Here is a 7,500-nt window from a genome sequence, read left to right on the forward strand (position 1 = left end):
TATATCTTTTTACTGAAAGTATATTGATCAGTTCATTAATAGCTTCAAAGGAACAAAGCCACTTCTGTAGATAAATGTTTTGGTCTAACAGTTTTTTTTAGCCCAATAGTGAGCATATATATCTACTGGTGTTTGACGTATATATATGTCAAGAATGGCTTATGGCAGTTCGGTTACCCTACAGAACTTTTTTTCATGATAGTGACACAAATGCTCTTTGTTCAATGAACACACCTGGAGATCTGAGGTAGGAAAACTAATATTTTGGGGATCAGAATCATGTCTTGTAATTGTTGAGATTACCATAAGTTCCTCACAAAGGCCACTCACCACCATGCTTACAAATTATGAGCATAAACTACCAAAATATTATGATATCAGAGAGCAGGAGGATACCTAAATTGACTGTTATGAAAATGAAAGTGGTACCATTGCGAATAGGTCATCTAAACCCCCCCCCAAAAGTATTTTAGTATTACTAAAGCAAATCACTGCATTATATAGGAAAATAAACTTCATTTGCTATTTCTTAATGCAACAACATTCGTGCAAAAATAGAAAAAAAATAAACAAGATTTTGAAATGAAACAGTTTCACCGCTGTTTTACCCAAGAATGTATACATCTAAACAATGGGTAAACAGAGAGAGAGAGAGAGGGGGGGGGGGAGAGGGAGAGTTTCTCAACCCTCTTCCCCAAGAACTTTTACATCAAAAAATGAGTAAACAGAGAGAGAGAGAGAGAGAGAGAGAGAGAGAGAGAGAGAGAGAGTTTCTCCACTTCCTTCCCCAAGAATGTATACGAGTACATCTAAAGGATTAGTAAACAGAGAGAGAGAGAGAGAGTTTCTCCACCCTCTTCCCCAAGAATGTATACATCAAAAATGATCAAAAATGAGAGAGAGAGAGAGAGAGAGAGAGAGAGAGAGAGGAGGGGGTGCGAAATACTCGTAAGAAAATAACTAGCTTCACAGTTCTGTGACCTATGTTTCCCGTTCGAATGTTATGATAAACTTTCCCCCCTCTGTAACTTTTTGTGATGGTTTTACTCTAAAGTGCAAAAATACAATTCTAACATAAACAACAACGGAAAATTTGTTGTTACGTCCTCACTGGAAAGTCATGAAAAGTGGTGAAATATTTGGAGAGAAATTGCAGAATGTTAATGGATAAATGTTATTATTTTTGAAACTTGTGATTGTCATGTTTTGTTAGTATTTGCAATTATATAGATATATATTACACACATATATATATATATATATATATATATATATATATATATATATATATATATATATATATTTATATGTATTAGATAGTTGAGAGTCTAATTACACGCTTCTCTTGCGGTAGGTTAAGAAAACATGATTTGGATTACCTTGTTGGCATTCAGATTTTAATTATGAGGCGTACACACACACACACTTATACACATACATACAAACACACACACACTATATATATATATATATATATATATATATATATATATATATATATATATATATATATTATATATAATATATGTATACATATACATACATATATATAAAATTTATATGTATACGTATATATATATATATATATTTATATATATATATATATATATATATATATATATATATATATATATATATATATATATATATATATATATATGCACATCTTTAATTTTAACACGAGGAAGCTTGGACCCCAGAAACAAGCCCAGGAACTAGACTTCTCCGGCACATTAACGCAATATAAGCGATGATAACTGGCATTTAAAATACTTCTTAAGTCTCAGAAATGACTCACAAGTCGTTTCGGGGCATTATAAACTGACCTAACTGGGATCGTAAAAGGACTTTTTCAAAGGACTTAAGGACTTTTTAAAATGAGGTATCGTGACAGCTGTCTCATGGTAAAGTTAAGTCTTTTTTTTTTAGTGACGTCTAATCTTCAAGACTTATCGTATGTAGATAGACTGCGTTGTTCTTACTAGTATGTTTAGAAATGTGTATATGCTTGGGAAATTTTATCGTTTTATTCCTGTATGTGTGAAATTTATATATATATATATATATATATATATATATATATATATATATATATATATATATATATATACGTGAGTGTGTTTGCGTTTGTGTTTATATATACACATGCATACAATATATATATATATAATATATATATATATATATATATATATATATATATATATATATTATATATATACACACACACACACATATATATATATATATATATATATATATATATATATATATATATATATATATATTATTCCCATTCACACATAGCATTCAATGTATAACAAAATAAATGAAACATCTATTTCCATTTCCTCCAAATCGTTTGTGTAACTCACTTAAACAGACTGAGATACTGCAAGACACAGGCGGTGTTTTCTACAGAGATAAAACAGCTCTTCCTTCTTTCACATTTGCATCACAAACTAAAAGCTTTATTCTCCCCTTCATGTCTAATTAGCTATTATAATTTTCTCTTTCGTCGAGGATGTGCGCTCATGAAACCCCTATTTTATTAAATGAGTCTTTTTGTTTTATTTTTTTTTTCTCCTTGCCTTTTCTGACGAAATGTTTATTACCCAGACATTTATCTTTTTCTTTATGCGAGAGGGAGAAAGAGGATAATGAATTGCAAAGCACAACATGTACACGGATTTGCATGTACAGAATGATTAATTTCACTTTATTGGTAGAGTCTCTATCTAATTTTCACCAAATGAGATATGCTGTTCTTAGCTTCAAGATTAAGCCACTCTAGACTTTTTTTTAGCAATTGCAAATTTATGAAACGTTTAACGTTTAGAGACTACTAAACAATAAATTTTGATCGCAGACTAAGAACGAACTTTTATCCAGCTTGTAGAAAAAAAAAATACATTCCCAGTATTCCACACACAGTAATACTGCATTAGGTGGTTTATTCTAAGCAGGTCTGACAGGGTGCCAATGAAGAAAAGGGAAGGGTTTTTTGCTAAATCAATCCGTTACCCAGTGTTTGTCATGATTCAAACGATGCAAATGAAAATATTTATCCCCAAAAATCCTAAGAGCACTCCACACAACAAAAAAGAATTGTGAACCTTTTAAAGAATTATTTCTTGAAAAAGAATTTCAGATTCTTCGCGCGGCAACTGAAGTATCGGGATCCTTCATATCAGCAGGATACTTCTGGTGAGCATTGCATTACAGATCAAGGTATTTTTAAGGAAGGATATTCTTGAGTGGCCTTGAGGAGGTTGAAGGAGTACTCACGATTTCGGAGGCCTCTGAAAATCCGGTCCTTTGACGCTTCTTACACTACGCTTGAGACCGAAGCTTATCTCGTTAATGTCCTGAGGTTCTGAGGTGTAAAGGTTTCTATATATATATATATATATATATATATATATATATATATATATATATATATATATATATATACATATATATATATGATTATTATCACTTTTGTACGTGATTCATTTATCACACATTATCACATTTTCACCTGTGGTAATGTGTGATATATATATATATATATATATATATATATATATATATATATATATATATATATATATATATATATATATATATATATATATATATATATATATATATATATATATATATATATATGAGAGAGAGAGAGAGAGAGAGAAACCTTTACACCTCAAGAACTCCTCAGAGCATTAGCGAGATAAGCTTCGTCCTCAAGTGTAGTGTAAGAAGCGTCAAAGGACCGGATTTTCAGAGACCTCCGAAATCGTGAGTACGCCTTCGACCTCCTCAAGGCCACTCAAGAATATCCTTCCTAAAAATAACTTGATCTGCAATGCAATGCTCACCAGAAATATCCTGCTGACGTCAGTTGTCGCGCGAGGAGTCTGAAATTCTTTATGTAAATTATGCGATTCTTTTTCAAGAAATATTTCTTTAAAAAGTTCACAATTCTTTTTTGTTGAGTAGAGCACTCTTAGGGTTTTTTTGTGGGGGTGGGTGTTTAAATATTTTTATTTTCATCGTCTGAATAATGAGAAACACTCTGGGTAACGGATCGATTTAGCAAAGCACACTTCCCTTTTCCTCATTGGCAGCTTGTCAGACGCTGCGTAATACACCTAATGCATTATTACTGTGTATGGAATGTTGAGAATGCATTTTTTTATCTACAAACTAGATCAAATTTCGTTCTTGGTTCTTGATCAAACGTTATTGTTTAGTAGTCTCTAAACACTACACATTTCATAAATTTGCAATTGCTAAAAAAAAGTCTAGAGTGGCTTAATCTTGAAGCTAAGAACGGCATATCTCATTTAGTGAAGATTAGACAGAGAATCTGCCAATAAAGTGAAATTAAACATTCTGTACATACAAATCCGTGTACATGTTGTGCTTTGCAATTCATTATCCTCTTCCTCCCTCTCGCATAAAGAAAAAGATAAATGTCTGGGTAATAAACATTTCGTCAGAAAAGGCAACGAGAAAAAAAAAATAAAACAAAAGACTCATTTAATAAAAAGGGTTTCATGAGCGCACATCCTCGACGAAAGAAAAATTATAATAGCTAATTAGACATGAGGGGAGAATAAAGCTTTTAGTGTGTGATGCAAATGTGAAAGAAGGAAGAGCTGTTTTATCTCTGTAGAAAACACCGCCTGTGTCTTGCAGTATCTCAGTCTGTTTAAGTGAGTTACACAAACGATTTGGAGGAAATGGAAATATAAGATGGAGATGCTTCATTTACTTTGTTATAGGTTATATTGAATGCTATGTGCGTGAATGGGAATAATATATATAGTATAAATTATATTATGTATATATGTATGTATGTATGTATACTTTGCAGGTTCGTCACAAAGAGGAGAAAGTTAAAACACAAGTATTCGGTAATTATTTTCAGTTTTTTCCTCTCTAAGGAACTTGTAAGTTTGATAGTACGTTGAAGTCTTGTGATTCCTCTATAATATATATATATATATATATATATATATATATATATATATATATATATATATATATATATATATATATATATATATATATACACGAATATCTGTATAGGTGTGTGTTGTATGTATGTTTATGTGTTGATGTGTATGTCCACTATATGTACTCATCCGACGTACAACCCGCCACGCGCAGTAACAAGGGGCGTACCTTAAAACCAAATACGGATGCTGTTGACTCTTAACAGGGGCGTTAAAGTGCAAGTGTCCCAGTGAATAGTCTTCAGGAGAGGATGTTGATGTTATGAACAGAGTCAAACAATGCAGGTGGCAAATCTGGAACCCCCCCTCCCCCTTATCTCTCTCTCTCTCTCTCTCTCGGTGTGTGTGTGTGTGTGGGAGGATATAGGAGAGAATTCTCCACAGGAGTCACGGGCCAGGAGGCCAATGGAACATTTCCTCCTCTCGTCCCTGTACTCATGCTATTGAGATGGGGCGCCGTAATTACCCAAGTTATGTCGTCCAAGTTATGTCGTCCTAAATGAACAAATAAAGGTACCGGTGGGCCCCCTGGGCGTACATAGGGTGCAGTACCTACTCACTGTGACGCGATTAAGTCATGTTACGCGTGGGAACTGGCAGATATGAAATATCCGGTGGCAATGTTTCAATTTTTTTTGTGTGTGTTTATATTTTTCACATATATATTTTTTCACCTTGTGCAATTTATCTTCTTCTTTACAGGTGTTGGTGACAGCAGAGGGATTGACTGGTGGGAGGCAAGAGGCAAGCTGGGATCGAACTGCGGGCGTTCTGAATGTGAGTACAATGCTTTTATCAGAGCTTTGGCACTCGTGATTATATATATATATATATATATATATATATATATATATATATATATATATATATATATATATATATATATATATATATATATATATATATATATATATATATATATATATATATATGAGGTGAGTGCAGGGTTAACTTTTCTGATCTCTGTATGTCTTTTGGGATGCGTTTGCTATCCCAATTAACTACTATGTACCGAATATGCTGATTTCAGTGTGTAGACCAAGCACAGTGGATTTTTAAGGAGAGGGGCTCAAGCCACTATCCCCTCTCACGGGATCGATCTCTGAATTTCCCTTACTTCCCTTAATTTTCCCCTGGTCTAAATCAGATGTTTCTCCTGATTTTCTCTTTTCAAAATCTGGCGATTTACCAGACTTTTCACTCACTTTAAGGCAGACTTCTGAGCTTATTTAAAAATTTCCCTTTCATTTCATTAAAACCTCTCTTCCAACTTTTCAACTCCAATCATTCAAGCAATTCCACTTTCCGTCTCGCATTCCAGTTTTCCATTAACGCAACTCCGTACTTCCTCTGTTATAACATTCGCGCCCCGTCCTTTCGAAATTCGGGTGTTCCAGATTCCAGGTGTATAGAGAGAGAGAGAGACAGAGACCACCTAACTTTTGCCGCAGAGTTGTTCATATTCCTGTCAAACTGGGTCCTTGCAACTAGTGTCGAAATAATACCGCGTTCGTCGCTCATAGGCTCATGCGGAATATTTCATATGCCCCGAAAACAGGGATTTCCGAATTCTGTCATTTTGTGTGAAGTATGTATGTATGTATGTATGTATGTATGTATGTATATGTGTGTATGTAACGATTTTGCTCGATTATTCCTTAGTTATGCAGTCAAATGATTTGGTAAAATGTAATAAATTTCTCGTAGATTGAATATTAAAAAAAATGAGTGACGAAAATACTTTCAAATTATTATAGCCTTGAAACTCGATCGCTTTCTGAGATATGTATGTATATATGTATGTATGTATATTATGTTTTTTTTTTATTAATCCTTAGTTACGAAGTTAAATGATTCAGTACAATTAAATATATTTCCCGTAGAAATATAAAAGAAATGAAAAAGAAATGAGTGACGTTACTTAAGTTGTTTTAGCCTGAAAACTCAATCACTTTCGGAGATATGCATATATGGATGTATGTAGTGGTTTTGCTTGATTATCCTTTAATAATGGAGTTTAATGATTGGGTAAGAACTAATATATTTCCCGTAGACTAAGTATAAAATGGTGAGTGGCGGTAAACCTTTTAACCTGAAAACTCAATAATTTTCTATGAGGAACCTATCTATTTATGTTATGTATGTGATGGTTTTGCTTGATAATTCTTTCGTTATGCAATTAAATAATTTGGTAGTGTGTAATATTGCTGAATATATAAAATAAATTATTGACAGACAATTTTTGAGCAGGTATAACCTCAAAATGTGTTAATAAAGAGCACCTGAAAACATGGTTTCCCAAAATCAATCATATATACAGTTAAATAATTTAGTACAGTGTAACCCATTTCCTGTTGACTAAATATAAGTAAAATGTGTGGCAACAGACAGTTTCAAAAGTAGTTGTAACCTGAAAATACATCCATAAAGATCACCAGTCACCAATCCACCTGGTGTCGCGCGACCATAAGCCGGATTAACTGGTCTGACACCC

At 32.9% G+C, this 7,500-nt stretch overlaps 1 long non-coding RNA gene across 1 annotated transcript in view; it reads left to right on the top strand.

The window, feature by feature from the left end:
- Positions 1-7,500, top strand: part of LOC136848233 (uncharacterized) — a 96,232-nt gene that overhangs the window by 81,219 nt on the left and 7,513 nt on the right. Inside the window, exon 2 of the long non-coding RNA XR_010855978.1 lies at positions 5,709-5,783. This is a non-coding gene — a long non-coding RNA (uncharacterized lncRNA). The remainder of the gene's footprint in view (positions 1-5,708; positions 5,784-7,500) is intronic.

Source organism: Macrobrachium rosenbergii, chromosome 18 (assembly GCF_040412425.1).
Source record: "Macrobrachium rosenbergii isolate ZJJX-2024 chromosome 18, ASM4041242v1, whole genome shotgun sequence".
In the NCBI taxonomy this organism is placed as follows: domain Eukaryota; kingdom Metazoa; phylum Arthropoda; class Malacostraca; order Decapoda; family Palaemonidae; genus Macrobrachium; species Macrobrachium rosenbergii.